We start from the raw sequence: 20847 nt of genomic DNA, 5'->3' as shown, positions 1-20847 counted from the left end.
GGCTGGTGGGCTGCCAGGTGGGATTGCCAGTGCATTTCCCATGCTTTTCAACACCCAGAAACAGATGGTACCTTAAATATGCCACTCCTGGCTTACAATGCTCAGGCCATACAGATAACAGGCGTGCAAACAGAACGCTGATTCAACCAATAGCGAAGGTGACTGGTAAAGTTTGTAAGCACTTAAGGAAAGTCCCTCAATTAAATAACTCAGAAGCTGCTAGCGAGTTTGCACAGGTGCCTGCAAGAAGTTTCCCAAGTCTAGGCAACGACCCTGAGTCCTTTGTCACTCCCCATAGGGTCTTACCTTAGGGCTCAGAGGAGGATCCCAGCAGAGCCACCAAAATGTTACCAGGAAACCCCCTTGTGGGTTTGGGCTGCCTGTCACTGTGTCTAATAAACAAAGGCAGGGTTGAACCATATAACACATTTATTGAGAACGCTAGCCAACCAAGACAGAGTTCTTAGAAGCATTCAAATCCTATCTTACAGCAAGGTGCAGGGGATAGGATTATAAAGGGGAATGGACTTGGGTGAGGCTGGGAAAGGAATGCAGCTATGTGCAGCCCTGGAGGTCTGCAGATGTTATTGTCCTTAGTCATCAGGCTATGAGATGATGTTTGACTCCTTGTGAGTTGGTCTGACCATGCTTATTGGTTCTGCTTGCTGGATTCACAGCTGAGTCACCTCCTCAATCTCTTTGCACAGGCCTTAAAAGGAAACTTAAGAAAAACTCAATCCTCTGTTTACATAAATACATGTGTTTTAAGATTTATATTTAAAAGCTAAGTTGACTCATGCATGTGCAATACATATAGAGGCTCTCGCTGGCATCAATCGCATGTGTGTGTTTCCATTGTCATTGTCGATCGTGAATTTGGTTGACATTTCTATTATAGAGAAAGGATGAATAGTGATATTAAAATATTTATTCTAATTAATTTACTTTCAATATGCATGAATCGAGCACCAGGACACTAGTTTAAAATAAAAGATTTTTCAGATTAATTCAGGTGCCCTATCTATCAGATTATAAGTCTCCCTAACATAAGGAGTTGGTGCCCTGTTCCATATTCAAAGATCTGTAAATGTTAAACATTCCCTGCATTTCTTAGGATTATCCTATGAGGATATGATGTATCTTTTTTAATGTACTGCAGGATTTGAGGGACTATTATTTTATTTAGCTGTTTTGTATCTGTGTTCAGAAGTGATATTGTTTATAGCATTGATCCTCAACCTGGGCCTGATCCACCCCTCTAGAAGGCATTTGGAAATGTCTGGAGGTATTCTTGGTTGTCATAGTTTATTTGGTATGTATGTGGGAAAACCTGCTGACATTTAGTAGATGAAGATCAGGGACGCTAAATGAATAACTGTCTCACTAAAATTGCCATTAGGACTCCTGTGAAAAATTATGGCATATAGTTTTCTTGTGCATGTCTAATTTTGGTATTGGTATTAAGGTTATACATTTTAATAGCTAGGATCTTAAGTTAGATGGGCCTATAATTTCTTTTCTTTTGTCAGTTTTGACATCAAGTTTATAGTATTGTGTCATTTCCCTTCCTTTACTTTGCTGTGGAAAATTTATATAAAGTTTATTTATTTCTAGATGATTGGTTCAAACTCACAAAATATTTTGGCCTGGGGTTATGAGGCAAATTATCATGTCACATTCTTCTATGATTAATTTTCCATGTCTTAGGTCAATTTTGACTATTTATTTTGGGAATTATCAATTTCACCTATATTTTTAAAAGTATTGATATGAAAATTGTTCATGGTACTATTTTGGTAATTTTAATATCTTTTTCTGTAGTTTGGTTCCATTTCATTTATATGTTAATTTGCATTTTCTTTCTTTTTTTAAATATTTTATTTATTTATTTATTTTTAATATATTTTATTGATTTTTTTTGCCCCCCTCCCTCCCTCCCATACATACCCACCCTCCCCAGAGTTTTATGTCCATTGGTTGTACTTATATGCATGTACACAAGTCCTTCGGTTGATCTATTATCTCCCCCAGATCTTCCTCCCCTCCCCACTATAATTTGACAGTCTGCCTGTTGCTTTACTGTCTCTATATCTGTCTCTTGGTTCATCAATTTATAATGTTCTTTATCATCCACAAATGAGTGAGGTCATGTGGTGTTTCTCTTTCATTGATTGGCTTATTTCACTTAGCATGATGTTCTCCAATTCCATACAGGTTGCTGCAAATGATGAGAATTCCTTCTTTTTTATGGCAGCATAGTATTCCATTGTGTAGATGTACCATAGTTTTTTGGATCCAATCATCGGCTGACAGGCACCTAGGCTGTTTCAAAATTCTGGCTATTGTAGATTGTGCTGCTATGAACATAGGGGTGCATATGTCCTTCCGGATTGGTATTTCTAGTTTCTTGGGATATATTCCTAGGAATTGGATTACTGGGTCAAATGGGAGTTCCATTTTCAGTTTTTTGAGGAAACTCCACACTGTTCTCCACAGTGGTTGCACCAGTCTGCATTCCCACCAGCAGTGTATGAGGGTTCCTTTTTCTCCACAACCTCGCCAACACTTGTCGTTTGTTGATTTGTTGATGTTGACCATTCTGACAGGAGTGAGATGGTACCTCATTGTTGTTTTGATTTGCACCTCTTGGACAATTAGTGACTTTGAGCATGTTTTCATGTGCCTTTTGGCCTTCCTTCTGTCTTCTTTTGAAAATATTCTATTTAGGTCCATTGCCCATTTTTTAATTGGATCATTCATCTTCCTTTTATTTAGTTGTATAAGCTGTCTGTAAATGTTGGAGATTAAACCTTTATCAGTGGCATTATTTGCAAATATGTTCTCCCACACCGTGGGCTTTCTTGTTGTTTTGTTGATGGTTTCTTTTGCTGTAAAAAAGCGTTTTATTTTGATGTAGTCCCATTTGTTTATTTTCTCTTTAGCTTCCATTGCCCTAGGGGCAGTATCAGTGAAGAAGTTCTTTTGGCATACATCTGAGATTTGGCTGCCTGTGGATGCTTCTAATATTTTTATGGTTTCCCGTCTGATGTTTAAGTCCTGTATCCATTTTGAGTTTATTTTTGTGAATGGTATAAGTTGGTGATGTAGTTTCATTCTTTTGCATGAGTCTGTCCAAATTTCCCAACACCATTTATTGAAGAAACTGTCTTGACTCCATTGTATATTCGTGCCTCCTTTGTCAAATATTAATTGAGCATATTGATTTGGGTTGATGAGTTCTCGATTCTATTCCATTGATCTATATGTCTGTTCTTGTGCCAGTACCAGGCTGTTTTGAGAACAGTGGCTTTGTAATATAGTTTGAAGTCTGGTATTGAGATCCCTCCTACTTTACTCTTCTTTCTCAGGATTGCTGTGGCTATTCGGGGTCTTTTATTGTTCCAAATGAACTTTTGGAGAGTTCTTTCTAGGTCAGTGAAATGTGCTGTTGGTATTTTAATGGGGAGTGCATTGAACCTATAGATTGCTTTAGGAAGTAAGGACATTTTGATGATGTTGATTCTACCAATCCATGAACATGGTATGTTCTTCCATCTCCTTACATCTATCTCTTTTTTCAGTGTCGTGTAGTTTTCCACAAATCGGTCTTTTACTTCCTTAGTTAAATTTATTCCTAGGTATCTTAATTTTTTTGGTGCAATGGTAAATGGAATTGTTTTTTTAGCCTCTGTTTCTGTAGTTTCACTGCTGGTGTATAGAAATGCCATGGATTTCTTGGCATTAATTTTGTATCCTGCTACATTGCCAAATTCATTTATTAAGTCAATTAGTTTTTTAATGGAGTCTTTTGGGTTTTTTATGTACAATATCATGTCATCTGCAAATAAGGATAACTTTACTTCTTCTTTTCCAATTTGGATGCCTTTTATTTCCTCCTCCTGTCTAATTGCAATGGCTAGTACTTCCAGTACTATGTCAAACAAGAGTGGTGAGAGTGGGCATCCCTATCTTGTTCCTGTTCGTAGAGGGAATGGTTTTAGTTTTTGCCCATTGAGTATAATGTTGGCTGTGGGTTTATCATATATAGCTTTTATTATGTTGAGGTATGATCCTTGTACTCCCACCTTGTTGAGAGTTTTTATCAGGAAAGGGTGTTGGATTTTATCAAATGCTTTTTCTGCATCAATTGATATGACTATATGATTTTTATCTTTCAATTTGTTTATGTGATGTATTACGTTTATTGATTTGCAGATATTGTACCATCCTTGCATTCCTGGAATAAATCCTACTTGGTCATGGTGTATGATCTTTGTGATGTTCTTCTGGAGTCGATTTTCTAGAATTTTGTTGAGGATTTTGGCATGAGGGATATTGGCCTGTAATTCTCTTTCATTGAGTTTTCTTTATTTGGTTTTGGTATTAGGGTGATGCTGGCTTCATAGAAGGAGTTTGGAAGTGTTCCTTCCTCTTGTATTTTTTGGAATAGTATGAGGAGGATAGGTTTTAGTTCTTCCTTGAATGTTTGGTAAAACTCTCCTGTGAAGCCATCTGGCCCTGGGCTTTTATTTGCTGGAAGCTTTTTGATGACTGTTTCAATTTCTTCCCAAGTCACTGGTCTATTGAGATTTTTAGATTCTTCCTGATTGAGTTTTGGCAGTTTGTATTTTTCTAGGAATATGTCCATTTCCTCCAGGTTGTTCAGTTTGTTGGAATAGAGTTGTTCGTAGTATTTTGTAACAATCCGTTGTATTTCGGTGGGGTCTGTTGTTATTTCACCTCTTTCATTTCTGATTTTGTTTATTTGGGTCCTCTCTCTTTGTTTCTTGGTTAGCCTGGCTAGAGGTCCATCTATCTTGTTTATCCTTTCAAAGAACCAGCTCTTGGTTTTGTTGATCTTATGTATTGTTTCTTTGGTCTCTATGTCGTTTATCTGTGCTCTGATTTTTTTATTTCCTTCCTTCTGCTTACACTGGGCTTTTCTTGTTGCTCTTTTTCTAACTCTTTGAGTTGTAGAGTTAGATCACTTGTTAGCCTTTTTTCTAGTTTTTTGCAATAGGCTTGTAAGGATATGAACTTCCCTCTCAAAACTGCTTTTGCTGTGTCCCATAGATTTTGGATTGTTGTGTTTTCATTGTCATTTGTTGCCATGATGTTTTTAATTTCTTCCCTGATTTCTCTGGTAACCCAGTCCTTGTTTAATAGCATGCTGTTTAGTCTCCATGTGTTTGATTTTTTTGGATTATTTTTATTGTAGTTAATTTCCAGTTTTATGCCATTATGATCTGAGAAGATGCTTGATATGATTTCTATCTTCTTGAATTTGAAAAGACTTTGCCTATGTCCCAAAATATGGTCTATCTTTGAGAATGTCCCATGTGCACTTGAGAAGAATGTATATTCTGTGGCTTTGGGGTGGAATGTTCTGAAGATGTCAATTAATTCCATCTGGTCTAGTGAGTCATTTAGGATTGATATTTCTTTGGTGATTTTTTGTTTTGATGATTTGTCGAAGGGTGACAGTGGGGTATTAAAATCTCCTACTATGATTGTATTGCTATCTCTCCCTTAATGTCCTCCAGTAGTTTTTTTTATGTATTTAGGTGCTCCTGTATTGGGTGCATATATATTTACCAGGGTTATTTCTTCTTGTTGGATTGTTCCCTTTAGTATTATGAAGTGGCCTTCATTATCTTCTGTTATGTCCTTCACTCTGAGATCTAATTTGTCAGATATAAGTATTGCTACCCCAGCTTTTTTTTCATTTCCATTTGCCTAGAAAACTTTTTTTCATCCCTTCACACTCAGTCTGTGTGCATCTTTTTTTCTGAGGTGAGTTTCTTGTAGACAACAGATGTATGTGTCTTGTTTTCTTATCCAATCTGACACCCTATGTCTTTTGATTGGAGCATTTAATCCATTTACATTTAAGGTTATTATTGATAGGTACTCATTTGACCCCATTTTTATTCTTTACCCGTGTTCCTTCTTCACTTCCTATTTCTTTATTTTTACAGTAGACCCTTTAGCATTTCTTGCATTGCTGGTTTGGTGGATATAAATTCCTTTAGTCTTTTTTTTGTCTGTGATGCTCCTGATTTCCCCTTCAATTTTGATTGATAGCCTTGCTGGGTACAGTATTCTTGGATTCAGACCCTTCCTTTGCATGACTTTGTATATTTCATCCCATTCCCTTCTGGCCTGATATGTTTCTGTTGAGAAATCAGTTGCTAGTCTAATGGGGGTTCCTTTGTATGTCACTTTCTGTCTCTCTCTGGCTGCTTTTAAGATTCTTACTTTGTTGTTGTTGTTTGCCAATTATAATGTGCCTCGGCATCTGTCTTCTGGGATTTATTTTGCTTGGGACTCTGCGAGCATCTTGGATTTGTGTGGGTTTTTTCTTCTCTATCTCAGGAAAGTTTTCTGTCATTATTTCTTGAAATACTTTTTCCATGTCTACCTCAGTTTCCTTTCCTTCTGGAACCCCTATTATTCGAATATTATTTTGTTTCGTATTGTCCCAAAGCTCCCGTAGGCTCTCCTCCTGCTTTTTAATCTTTTTTTCTAGAAGCTGCTCTACTTGGGTATTTTTTTCCATCTTATCTTCTAGCTCACTGATGCGGTCCTCTGCTTCATCTAGTCTACTCTTGATGCTTTCTATTGAGTTCTTCATGGTAGTGATGTCATTTTTCATTTCTTCTTGTTCCTTCTTCAGTTCCTCTTGGTTCTTCTTCAATTCCTCTTGGTTCTTCTTCAATTCTTCATGGTTCTTCCTCATTTCTTCTTGGTTATTGCCAAATTTCTCTTCCATTCTTTTTAGCCATCCTATGATCATTATTCTGAATTCTTGCTCTGGTAGGCTGCTTGCCTCTGACTCCTTTACTTCCTTTTCTGGTGATGCCTGCTTTTCTTTCATGTGCGGGCTATGTCTTTGTCTCCCCATGGCCTCTCTTTTCAGGATGTCTGGTTATGTGGTGTTTCTTCTCCTGCGTTGGATTAAAGGTACAAACTGCAACACTACCATGTACAACACAAGAGGCACTTAACAGGAATGTATTTATAATATTAATAACCTCCCACAAAGGTGACCACTAGAGAAAGGCAAATTGGGGGATAGGAGAGAAGGAAGAAAGGTAAAAATAAAATAAAGAAAAATTTAAAAAATAATAATAAATAAAATAAGTATATAAAATAAAAAAAGAGGGATAAAGAGATAGAAAACGAAGGAAAAAAGTGATGACAAAATGAAGTTGGAAAATGAAAAAAAAGAAGAGAGAGAGAGAGAGAGAAAGAAAGAGAGAGAAGAAGGAAACTAAAAGAGAAATGGGAGACAAACTATATATCTGTGGAGAAAATTGCCATAGAACAACCACTGAACCCAGCCAATGCCAGTAACAATACTAGGAGATAAATACAAACTACAATATCCACTATTATTAAGTAAGGCTATGATATACAGAAGTAAAAGAAACAAACAAAAACAGAGGATTTTTAAAAAAAAATACAAAGCAACAATAACAACACAGGAATAAGCCTAACAATTTCACTAAAAAGCATAAAAATTCACAATAATCAACCTTCACACAAACAATGAGAAAAGGATAGAGAGGAGAACCGTTTTTTTTTTTTAACTAGTTAATATAGTGCAGAGAGTGGTATTTATACACTTGGATCAGGGGTTGGAACTTAGGTCTATAAGTATAGTGAGAGCTTTAGCAGGGGGTATACAGAAAGAGTAGAGGAAAAACTAAAGCAGGAAAGGGATAGGATTAACCGGAGACTAAAAGGGTAAAGTTCAGTACGAGAGTGATGGTGTAAAGGTCAAGTTGAGATAGGGTTGAATGATGATATAGAAGAGATTAAAATAGAATGAAGGTTACTCCCAATGTAAAATAAAGAAAAAATAAAATGGTACTGGAGAGGAAAAAAAAAAAGAAACAAAAATTGCAAAATAGCAGTAGTAATAGTGATGATAGAGATTGAAAAATGTAATAATTGAAAAGGTAAAATCAAGTAAGGAAAAAAGAAAAAAATTCATTTCTTAAGTAAAAGATGTAAAAAATGAAAATTAAATAAAAGATGTAAAAAATGAAAATAAAATAAAGAATGGTAAAATTAGCATAAAAATGTCCAGTAGTGGTCATTCACTTCCTCTGTTATTGTATTTGGCACGCCTAATTCTCGGAGCAGACAGTCTTGCAGTTCCCAGCATTCCACTGCACCTCAGTTTTGTAAGGTAATCCTAATTTTAAGTAGGCTATATCTTAGTTATTTGTGTCCATTTATTTTTGATTAATAAAAAGAAAAAGAAAAAAAAAAGGCAGTTTGTAATTCAACTCTTAGGTTTCAGTGTTTCCGGTTTGACCTCCCAGTCCTTTTGGTTGCTCTGGCCTTCTTTCTCTATGGCTCTAGCTGGCAGTGTGCCAACTGGCTCCCAGACTATCTCTAAAGCTCCGATCCCTTGTTTCCAGGAAGGCAATTTCCCCTTGCACTTTCCCCGGATATGCCCAACTGGGCAGTCCTTCCCTAGTTTTCAGAAGCAAGGGGGTGAAGGGGATCAGGCGCCAAGATGTCCAGATGTTCCGCCCTTGTTGGTACAACACAAGAGGCACTTAACAATCTGTCCGCGATTCTTAACAATCTGTCCCGTGTCCCCTGGCGTTTTTAAAAAAGTCCCAGATTACACCAATCCCAGCACTGGGTGTCCCGGGCAGAATTCTTGCTGCAGCCTTCCTTATGCGCAGCTCAGCGCAGGTGGCAGCACTGCGCTCCCGGCTACAATGTGGGGCGGGGTGGGGCCTTGCCGGAGCTCAGCAGCTACCATCACTGTCTGCGCCGCGGGACCCAGATCCCTCAAGTTTTGCCCGCAAACTATGACCTTTCCGTGGGTGACTGAAGAACTCCCTTGAAACCAAGTGTTTGCGCCGATTGGGCCGTCTCAGCTACCTGCATTTTCTTTCTTTTCTTTTTTTTCATTTTCTTTTTTTTTTTTTTTTTTAAATAATACTTGCTAAAATATCTATTTTGTTGGTCTTTTCAAATAACTATGTCTTTCCTTTCATTGATGTATTTTGTTGTTTTATTGTTTGCTGTTTATTTTTTTAAAATTCATCTTTAATGTTGAAAATATTACAGATGTCCCCATGTTTCCTTCCTTTGATCCCCTCTTCTCTACTTCCACCCCCTTCCTAGGGCTTTCTTTATTTTAATCCTCACTCAAGGATATTTTTCCATTGATTTTCAGAGAGCATGGAAGAAAGAGGGAAAGACAGAGAGAAATATCGATGTGAGAGAAACACATTGATTAGTTGCTTCCTGCTTGAGCCCAGGCTGGGTTGAAGCATGCAACCAAGGTATGTGCCTTGACCAGAATTGAACCCGGGACCCTTTGGTCTGCAGGCCAATGTTCTGTCCACTGAGCTAAATTGGCTAGGGCCCTAGGGCTTTCTATTTTAATAACTAAAGGCCTGATGCATGATATTCGTGGACTGGGAGGTGGGGGTCCCTCAGCCTAGCGTGCACCCTCTCGCAGTCTGGGACCCCTTGGGATATCCGCCTGCCAGCTTAGGCCCTAAGCCTAAGTAGGCCTAAGCTGGCAGTCGGACATCTCCTGAGGGATCCTTAGCACTGCTGCAGAGGTGGGAGAGGCTACTGCAACTGTGCTCTCCAGCCATGAGCCCCAAATGGAAGAGCACTGACCATCAAGGGGCATCTCCTGTGTTGAGCATCTGCCCCCTTGTGCTCAGTGCATGTCATAGTGACAGGTTGTTCTACCATTAGGTCAATTTGCCTATTAGCCTTTTATTATATAGGATTATTGATTTTTTATAAATTAAGGTGTAATTCACATACAATATTACCTTATTTTCCGGCATATAAGACGACCCCCTAATTTTACAGTTAAAACATAGGTTTAGGCCTATATTCGCTGTATAAGACTACCCCCCACTTCCGAGGCAACACCAGTTCTTTTTTTAATAGACCGCCTCTCTGACTCTGGCCAATCTGAGCAGGCTTTTTACTAGAACACAGTATAGCTTTGGGTACAGAACACAGTATAGCTTTGGGAACACATGTTCTGTACCCAAAGCTATACTGTGTTCTAGTAAAAAGCCTGCTCAGATTGGCCAGAGTCAGAGAGGCGGTCTATTAAAAAAAGAACTGGTGTTGCCTCGGAAGTGGGGGGTAGTCTTATACAGCGAATATAGGCCTAAACCTATGTTTTAACTGTAAAATTAGGGGGTCGCCTTATACGCCGGAAAATACGGTATATTAGTTTTGGTTGTACAGCATAATGAAATGATCACCACATCCAGTCTGATTAACATCAGTCACCATATATTGTTGCAGAATTTTAAAGATATACTCCTTTAGCAACTTTCTTTATATATATAATATGCTTAAATCTTTATTGTTGAGGGTTTTACATATGTCCCACTTTTATTCCCCTGTTGTCCCCTTCACCTGTTCCCCCACCCCATCCCAGGTTTTCCTTCACCACCCTATTGTCTGTGTGCATTGGTAATGTATAAGTGCATATAAAATATATGGTTAATCTCTTCCTGCCCTGTCTCTTCCCTCTGAGATTTATCAGTCTATTCCATGTTTCCATGCTTCTGGTTCTATTTTATTCATCAGTTTATTTTGTTCATTAAATTCCTTGTTCATGTATTTGAATTTTTATATTCAATTATTGATAGATATGTATTTATTGTTAATTTTTTATTTCTTCTTCTTCTCATTCTCATTCTTCCTCTTTTTAAAGAACACCCTTCAACAATTTCATGTAATATTGGTTTGGTGGTAATGAACTCCTTTAGCTTTTTCTTGTCTGTGGAAGCTCTTTATCTGACCTCAATTCTCAATGATTGCTTTGCTGGGTGGAGTAATCTTGGTTCTAGGTCCTTGCTACTCATTACTTTGAAAATCTCTTGCCAGTCCCTTCTGGTCTACAAAGTTTCTGTTGAGAAATCAGCTGACAGTCTTATGGGTACTCCCTTTTAGGTAACTAACTGCTTTTCTCTTGCTGCTTTTTAAGATTCTCTCTTTGTCTTTAACCCTTGGCATTTTAATTATGATGTGTCTTGGTGTAGGCCTCTTTGGGTTCCTCTTGTTTGGGATTCTGTGCTTCTTGGACTTGTAAGTCTATTTCTTTCACCACGTAGGAGACATTTTCTGTCATTATTTCTTCAAATAGGTTTTCAATATCTTGCTATCACTCTTCTTCTGGCACCCCCATAATATGATTGCTGGTATGCTTGAAGTTGTCACAGATGCTCCTTACACAATCTTCACATTTTTTTTATTCTTTTTTTTTTCTTTTTGCTTTTTTGATTCCTCATATTGCAAATCATTAACTTGATTCTTGGAATTCCTGTAAATTATTCTTTATTTTAGTTAGTGTGTTCTTAATTTCTGACTGATCCTTTTTCATGTCTTTGAAATTTTCACTTAGATCTTTGAAAGTCTCACTAAGTCCTTTGAAGCTCTTATTAAGATTCTTGAGCAACCTTATAACCACTGTTTTGAACTCTGTATCTAGTAGTATGCTGGCTTCCATTTCATGTAATTCTATTTCTAGAGATTTTTTCTGTTTTGTTTTGTTTTTAATTTGTGATCTGTTTCTTTCTCTGTATTTTGGCTGCTTCCCTGTGTTTGTTTTCATATATTATGTAAAGTTGATATGTCTCCTGGAATTGGTAGGGTGGCCTTGTGTAGTAGGTGTTTTGTAGGGCCCAGTGGCTCAGCTTCCCCAGTCACTTGAGCTGGGCACTCTTGGTACACCTTTATGTGGGCTGTGTGCAGTCTTGTTATAGTTGAGCCTTGATTGCTCTTGGTGTCACTGGGAGGAATTGACCTCCAGGCCAATTGGCTGTGAGGACCAACTGCAACTACAGTGAAAGAGCTGCTGTGCAGGGGAAACTCCTATGGAGCAGGACTTGCTTCTGTGGGGCTTTGGTGCTCACTGAGTCTTCTGCTTGAGTGTTTCTCTTTTGGATTTGTAGAGTTTTAAACTGGTATGGCCAGAAACTGTCCATTGTGTACACTGGCCCTGTAGCCTCTCAGGAGGTGCAAATACAGCCATTGTCTGGGGCCACTTGGCAGGGGCCACCTGGCAGGAGATACAGGACTATTTGCATATGGTTAATACTTGTATTGGGCTTTGAAGTGCCTAGGCAAGGTCAAGCTTTGAAGCAAGGCAGGCTGATGCTAGTACTGGGTCTTTGGCCTCTTATTGATAGATATGAGGCACACTAATGCCAGGTTCTGCTTGTTTGAGAGATTTAAGCAAAGTCTTAAGTAAGGGCTAGTACATGCTATTCAAATGGAAAAGCTGCTATAAATAGCTTATGTGGGGTTGCAACTTGGATGGGGCAGGGTCTCAGGGAATCACCAGAGTTGAGTGAAGAGTGTCTCATGCTGATGGAAACTCAGATATTGCTTCTAGTTAGCTCTGGAACAGAGAAGTCCCAGCACGGAAACACTGACCCCTGCAAGCAACCCAATCTAGGGGAAAGCCACCCCCAAGTTCATGCTCCAATGCCTGACAATCCAGTTTCTCCCTGTATTTCCCTTGTTCCCCAAGGCTACTGTCCAGCACTGGAGCTCAGAGGGAGGGGGAACAATCGTGTAAGTTTGTGCACTGGCCCTTTAAGAAGAACTGTCTGGGACTGCAGCAGCCTCTGAATCACTTAGCCATGAATCCTGCTGGTTTTTATAGCCCAGAGTTATGGGGGCTTCTCTTCTAGGCACTCGAACCCTGGACTGAAGGATCTGGTATCAAGCTGGACCCCATTTTCTCATGGGAGGCCTCCATCTTACCTAATAATAGAGAAACATGGAAATTGACCATACCTCTGCTACGCCCGCAGCCAACCAGAGTGAGTATGCAAATTAACCCAACAAATATGGCAGATAATTTGAATACATTCCTGGGTCCCAGGAACCTCCTCAGCACCCAGGTCACTCTTAGCCAGCCCTTGGGCAGAGGCTTTAGGCTTGGGAAGTGGCCGAGCTTGGGATTGGAGGTATGTGGTGGGGGGGTGCGGGAGTTAAGGGTGCGGAACTTCTTCCCAAGCCTAAAGCCTGGGATGAAGGCTTTAGGCTTGGGCAGGGGCCAAGCCTGGGATCTGAGGGAAGGGGAAAAAAATCAATGGAAACATATCCTCAGGTGAGGATAAAAAAAGAAAAGAAAGAAAGAACTGTCATATCCTATTAAAGACACATCTTGAAAATGCCTTAAAAAAGTTGTCATTTTTTCATGGTGAAGGGACTGGAGTCTGTGTTGATGAAAATACCTTGGCAGCTGTGGTGACTGGCAGTGGCGGCTGGTGCCTTCCCCCGATCAACCTGGTTGTCTCCTGCAAAAGGAGGACAGATTGTGACTTAGGTCCACTCCCAACAGGAAGCGGGCCTAAGCCATCAGTAGGACATCCCCTGAGGGCTCCCAGTATGTGAGAGGGGGAAGCCTGGGGTGAAGTGCCCCTCCCCAATGCACGGGCCCCTAGTACCAATTATAAAAACACCACACATAGGTTTAGGACCAGCCCATTCCATGCCTCTGCCCATCCTGCCACTTTCAATGTGCTGTCTTCTTTACTTCTTTATTTGTAGGACTTCCATTCAGCCAGATTTCAGGTGGTTCTGAATGATGGTGGTTCTGTGTTTTAGTTGTAATTTTGATGTGGTTTTGGGAGGTAATAAGTACTGATATTTACTTACACCACCCTCTTGATTCTTACCCCAATAAAAATCAGCAACTTTCAAAGAGTATACATAACAATATTATTAACTAGTAGAGGCCTGGTGCACAAAATTCATGCACAGGGCTGGGGGCAGAGTCCCTCAGCCTGACTGCACCCTCTCCAACCTGGTAGCCCTTAGGGGATGTCCTATTGATGGCTTAGGCCCACTCCCTGTGGTTCTCTGCTCTTTGTGGGGCCTGCCTGCTCCACACCACGATGACTGCCAAACAGGTCATACTGGTGCTTCAATGCTCCCAGGTCACTGAGGCCCTGCTGGAAGCTGCCTGCGGCCCCGCTTTCCTGCTCCTGGGTTGATGCAGCAATGGCCAAGCAGGCCGTGCTGGGAACTGTTTCCTCCCTGCTGTCAGTCTCCACGGAGGTGATGAGGATAATTTGAATACTCCTGATTGGCTGGTGGGTGTCATGAAGTAATGGTTAATTTGCATAGTTCTCTTTTATTAATGTAAATAGTCCATGCTTTACATTACATCCCCATGACTTATTTATTTTATAACTATAAAATAAAAAGTTTGTGCCTTTTGACTCCCTTCACTCATTTAACTTCCATCAGCCTCTAGCAATCTATTCTTTGTATCTATGAGCTCATTTATTTTCCTTTTTAGACTACACATATGTGAGATCATACAGTTTATATCTTTTTCTTACATCTCATAGCATAATGCTCTCAAGGTTTGCCCAGGTTGTCACCAATGGCAATATTTCATTGTTTTTGTGACTGAAAAATATATTCTATTATATATCAGGTGTCCCAAAAACTGTATACATACTTGGAATAATTATAAAGTCAGTGTTTACTAGAATACATTTAATTTTCAAAGTGGAATAGAACTAGCTGTTAAAGTATCTATACATATTTTGGCTAATAAAAGAGTAATATGCAAATTAACTGTCACTCCGTGACAAAATGGCAGTGCCCATAGCCATAAGATGGTGGCACCCAGTCCTCTCAGCCCCGCTAGAGTCCCCCAATCTCAGGAAGGGTTACTGCTAAGAGCCTTCAAATTAAGCACCCTGGTGGAATGCTGCCCAGAGGCCCTTTATAAAAAACAAAAACAAATTCACTCCAATAGCTTATCCCTTGCCAGTGCTGGCAGCCTGGGCTGGGTCTCAGCCTGGGGTCTCAACCACTGAATCACACCAGCCAGGCAGATATGGAAGAATCTTAAATGTTTCTTTTTAAAAAATATATATTTTATCGATTTTTTTACAGAAAGGAAGGTAAAGGGATAAAGAGCTAGAAATATCTATGAGAGAGAAACATCGATCAGCTGCCTCCTGCAAACTCCCCACTAGCTATGTGCCCCCAGTCAGGGTACATGCCCTTGACTGGAATCAAACCTGGGACCCTTGAGTCTGCAGGTCAATGCTCCATCCACCTAGCCAAACCAGTTAGGGCTGTCCAATATGTTAAAGAAAAAACCCTATCTAATAAAGAGGGAATATGCAGGGGAGGGAATATGGGGGTGACCAGGTTGTCAGGGTAGGAAAGTTGGGGATGATCGGACTGGCAGGGGAGCAGTTAGGCATTGATCAGGCTGGCAGGGGAGTGGTTAGGGGGTGATCAGGCTGGCAGGCAGAAGTGGTTAGTGGCAATAAGGCAGGCAGGTGACAATTGGGTGCCAGCAGTCCTGATTACAACAGGGATGTCGGACTTCCTATGGGATCGGGCCTAAACAGGTAGTCCAACATCCTCTGAGGGTTCCCAGATTGGAGAGGGTGCAGGTTGGCCTGAGGGACACTCCCTCCCCCGCAGTGGACGAATTTCATGCACCAGGCCTCTAGAATATGATAATTAGACTGGATGTCTTTCCGGATGACCTTCAGGACGAAAGCTGAAAGCAGGGGCTGCAAGGGAAGCCTGGGTCCTGGGTGCCATTCTAACATGTGTGAGGTGATACCACATTATGGAATAATTATTGAATTTCTGTTGATTAGTTTTATTTTCCTTTCAATTTAGCTTTTTAGATCAAAAGTTCTTTTTTAATTTTTTTAGATTTATAATAAATGCAGTTAAGGCTATAAGCTTCTCTTTCATCACAACTCAGATTTTCCTTCTTCAGTGTTTTATTATGATAATTTCCAAACATACACAAATGTTCAGTGAATACCTATATATCCAAAACTTTGATTTGATAATTTTTAAAACGTATGTTTTTATTAATTTTAGAGAGAAAGGGAGAGGGGAGAAAGATAGAGCATCAAAGATTTTGTATGAAATGCCCCAAATAGGCAAATCCTTAGAGATAGAAGTAGAACTATGATTGCCAGGGGGAAATGAATAGTGTTTACCCAATGGATAGAGTATATCTTTTTGGAGTGATGGAAATGTTCTCGAGTTAGATAGTGGTGATGATGGTAAAACTTTGTGAATATAGTACAAAGCATTGAATACACTTTAAGGGGGTAAATTTTATCATAGGTGAATTATATCTTAATTTTTAAAAAGCACAGTATCTCATTGTAGGTCTAGAGATGATATTTGATATTTAAATTTATAACATTTCTCTCCTTTATTTTTAATAATATGCATACCAGGTAGAGTACCCAAGAAAAGTTGTACAGTTTGTTGATGGAAAAGGCACACAGCTAAAGGTGTGAAGGAGACTGAAATTAGCCCATTCTTTTAGTAGGAACTTGGTGTTTTCTAGCTTGGTGCTACCCTAGAGGAAAAGGTACCATTTTACCACTTTGTAATTCAATTGCCAATAGGAGAAAGACATCTTACTTTGATTTGTCTTTTTAGAAAGGGCACCATTCTAGTGGAGATCTTAGTACAGTGGATCTACTTTCTTATCCTAAAAATTGGGCTATCTTTGACTTTAGCTGGGTCTATTAATAAGTTATAGAATATACCCCCATAATCCTCCAAAGGTCTGTTGATTATAATTCACTCTCCTTTGTAATTTCTGTGTCAGAGTTCTTTAATTGCCGGCCACAGAAAATTATTCTGAGTAACTTAAGTAAAAAATATGTAGTTTTGGAAGGACACCGGAGTTGCTCAAAACCAAATGAAGTGCTGAACAAACAAGGCCTCAAGGAGGTCAGGAACTAAGGAAGCTTGGGGCCTTTTGGTAGCAGAACTTCACTCTTTGTGCTCTCCATTTAGGTTAAATTTAGGAACAGAGAATCTGATTATTCCATTCAGAGGGATGGGATCTCTGAAATAATACTGGACAAACCAAGCAATAGCTACCAAAGGAGGTAAGAAAGAAAAAAAGGGGGGGGGGGCGTTGTCTACATCAACATGGAGATTCTGAATAGGCCTTTAGGTCTATAAATTTGGGTATCAGAGGAGAAGGCTAGACTGGGATAAACAATTAGGGATTGTAAGGATATTTGAAATAATGGGAATCGTTGAGAGTGCACAGGAAGAAAGTGAGTAGCCATGCACCCTTCCAACTCCATTACCTCAGGGTAGGAATGATTATGGGAATAATTTGTAACTATAGGATTGTTTCTATTTTTTGGAAGATGTGATATTCCTAGTGATAGGGCAAAATCCAGAGTATGGGAACATATAACACTGTGCTGGGAATAAACAGTCCATCTTATAAGAATGAAATTGTTATGTGAAGATTTTAATGAAATGTAACTTCTGTATATCAATTACAATAAATGCCATTTTATTTTTTTCTCTAACATTTATTATTTATACAAGGATGGGCAAAAGTAGGTTTACAGTTGTGAATACATGAAACATAGTTTATTCTTATATTATTATTTAATTGTATTATTTCCATGCAAATAACTGTAAGCCTGCTTTTTCCTACCCCCATATTTCACTTAGTTTTGTGCTAAGTGTTTTATGTATGTCATCTTAATTAATCCTCACAATGAAGTAGTTATTGTCACTATATTTTACATGTGTGTTACTTTCGTCTCAGAGAGTTTAAGTAATTTACTCAAGATCAGTGGAAATGTGATTGAAATAAGACCTGAGTTCAAATACCTTTCTATTAGATATCAAATTATATAGCAACTAGAGGCCCAGTGCACGGAAATTCATGCACTTGAGGGCAAGGGGGGAGGGGGGGCTCTCAGCCTGGCCTGCACCATCTTGCAGTCTTGGATCCCTCAGGGGATGTCCACCTGTCAGCTTAGGCCTGCTCCCCAGAATGGTCCAAGCTGGCAGTCAGACATCCCTCTGGCAGCCCAGGAGCCCTTGGGGGATGTCCACTTGCCAGCTTAGGCCTGCTCCCTGGAGGGAGCAAGCCTACGCTGTAGTCAGACATCCTTGGTGCTGCAGAGGAGGCAGGAGAGTCTCCCACCACTGCCACTGCTCTGGCAGCCTTCAGCCTGGCTTGTGGCTGAGTGGAGCTCCCCACTGTGGGAGTGCACGGATCACCAGGGGCAGCTCCTGAGTTGAGCATATGCCCCCTGGTGGTCAGTGCACATCATAGCGACCTGTAGTTCACAGTCAATTTGCATATTAGCCTTTTATTATATAGGATACTAACATTAGCTATAGTTTAGGATTATTTAGCTCTTACTGTGTACCATGAAACATACCAATATTTTGCATGCATTATCTCATTTAATCCTCTTAATAACATTACAGGTGACCCCTATTTAACAATTGAGGAATCTGAGGCTTAGAGATAGTAATTTCATGGTTGTCACATAGTAAGTAGTCAGTTTGATTCCAAAGCCTTTGTGCTCCACCAATGCACTTTCCTCTATCTCATAGTGGCTCTCTTTCCTGCCTATGTATTATAATTACCTGGGGTGTTTTTGTTTTGTTTTTAAAAACTGATGCCAAAGCTCATCATCAAAGATTCTGACTTAATTTATTAAGGTATGGATTAGGCATTAGATTTTTTAATATTAATATTTAATAGCTATTAATATTTAATAGCTTTTATTTATTCCTTCAATTTGTTCAATAAACATTTAATGTTTATCCCAGTCTAGCCCTCTCCTCTGTTATCCAGATTTATAGATCTAAATTTTAACGTCTTCTCTATGCCAAATACTTTCTAAGCACTTACTTTCTAGTAAAATATATCAGGTATCTATTGCCACAATCATACATAACAACTTCAAACTCTCAGTAGTATGAAAAATTAAGAATTTATTAAACACTTATTCTCACAGATCTGGAGGTCATTTGGGATTCAGTTGATTAGGTAGTTCTGTGTGTGTTGGGTAACTCTGATTCAGGCTAGAGTTACTCTGCTTTTCTTGCTGTAGAACTGTGAGTCAACTGAGGTGGCTCTGTTACATGTATTCTCATTCTTGGAGCAGTGAACTAGCTGGGGCTTGTTTCTCTCATGGCAGTGGCAGAATCATGAGAGGGAACATGTCCAAGCACATTTCATTTCAAGCCTCTGCTTCAGTCACATCTGTAACACTCCATTAGCCAAAGTAAGTCTCAAGGCTGATCTCAAAGGCAAGAGATGGGAAAATAAGCTTCACTTTTTTGTGTGCAAAGTTCATGGTAAAGTCTGAGAACTGTTGCCATTATTTCAAAGTAGGTGGAAAAGACCATAAAAGCCATAAACATAATAAAATTATCAAATGTGTTAAAAAGTGATAAGTAATATTGCAAAAGGGGGGAAAAAAACTTCTGGTGGATGATGTGAAGGTTATTCTAATGTTCAACTAGGACTGAGATGAGAACCACTGATCATACAATGTTCACCCTGGAAAGAACCCTGGGCTAACATTTCCTCAGCCATTTTGAAAATAATAAAACAGACCCAGAAAGTAGAAGAATTTTACTCAAGGTAGATAGTTATAAAAATGGAACTAGGGCCTACGTCTTTTAACCCTCTAGACCACATGTGTCAAACACAAGGCCCGCGGGCCAAATCCAGCCCGCCAGGCCTTGCAATGTGGCCCGCACCGCACTGTCATCACTGCACTCAGCTGTCAGTTTATGACATTGTCAGTTTATGACTGTTCAGTAAACCATTCGGCCCGCGATTTAGGCTGGATTTTAGATTTTGCCCCCTTCTCTGATTGAGTTCGACACCCCTACTCTAGACTGTTTCTCTTATATCAGTATTTCAGTTTATGGTCTTTTCTTTTTACCAAGGCTGTGAAAAACATAATCATTCTCTCTTATCCTGTCCTCAAACATTAGAGGTATACTCCCTATATCAGTGGTTCTCAACCTCCCTAATGCCATGACCCTTTAATACAGTTCCTCATGTTGTGGTGACCCCCAACCTTAAAATTATTTTCGTTGTTACTTTATAACTGTAATTTTGCTACTGTTATGAATTGTAATGTAAGTACCTGTGTTTTCTGATGGTCTTAGGCGACCCTGCTAGCGACCCACAGGTTGAGAACCGCTGCTGTAGAGCCTAAGACCATCAGAAAACACAGATATTTACATTATGATTCATAACAGTAGCAAAATTACAGTTATGAAGTAGCAATGAAAATAATTTTATGGTCGGGGGTCACTACAACATGAAGAACTCTATTAAAGGGTTGCGGCATTAGAATGGTTGAGAACCACTGCCCTAAAACCTATATTTCCCTTAGTAACCCAATTCAGAGCCCAATATTACATTACCAATACCTGTACTCTATAACAGTTTGCAGTCAGTCAATCCTTTTATTTTTTTTTCTCTGTTCAAATTGAAGACCGTTGCTTTTGGTCTGTCTTCATGTGATCCCCCCATTTCCACCCCAGCTATCTACTTGCTTATTGGGCCTTCTCTCTTCCCTAATTCTGTAGTGCCTTAAGTTATATTTTTACTCCAGGCTTCCACTAGGCCATATAGTCATCATTTCTGTTTTGAATTACAGTGTTCATGATATGCTAGAATGAACAGTCAAAATAAAAGAAAATATATGGAATCTGCTGTAGAGAGTGCCTGGGAAGGCACGTGGGCATTTCTTTAATTATTGTTAGCTGAATCCAGTGGTGTTGGCAAAGCCATGTCCTAGAAACACGCTTTGCCAAAAGGCAAGAGTGTTGTCAGCTTGACCTTCAGCCCAGGCGCCAGGGTGTGGATTTTGTTATTTAAATCCAGCCAAGCACCAGGAATGAATATGACCTGGGCCCACCCTAGAATGCTCATAATCTCCTTTCTCTTGACTTTAAGTAAAACTTTCTGTTTTTCTTGATGTATAAAATAAACACATTGCATGGGCTCAGGGTTCCTGT

At 39.5% G+C, this 20847-nt stretch overlaps 1 protein-coding gene and 1 pseudogene across 5 annotated transcripts in view; both read left to right on the top strand.

Annotated features, from left to right (window-relative positions):
* Positions 1–20847, top strand: part of VSIG1 (V-set and immunoglobulin domain containing 1) — a 149317-nt gene that overhangs the window by 17423 nt on the left and 111047 nt on the right. The gene's annotated exons all lie outside the window — the stretch shown is intronic.
* Positions 14029–20847, top strand: part of LOC311614812 (ribonuclease inhibitor-like) — a 44927-nt pseudogene continuing 38108 nt past the window's right edge. Inside the window, exons 1-2 of the transcript XR_014797105.1 lie at positions 14029–14085; positions 16834–16928. The product of XR_014797105.1 is annotated as a ribonuclease inhibitor-like (transcript). The remainder of the gene's footprint in view (positions 14086–16833; positions 16929–20847) is intronic.

Source organism: Pipistrellus hanaki, assembly GCF_964339955.1.
Source record: "Pipistrellus hanaki genome assembly, chromosome: X".
In the NCBI taxonomy this organism is placed as follows: domain Eukaryota; kingdom Metazoa; phylum Chordata; class Mammalia; order Chiroptera; family Vespertilionidae; genus Pipistrellus; species Pipistrellus hanaki.
The sequence above is the reverse complement of the archived record's forward strand: the minus strand, read 5'-3'. Positions and strand labels throughout refer to the sequence as shown.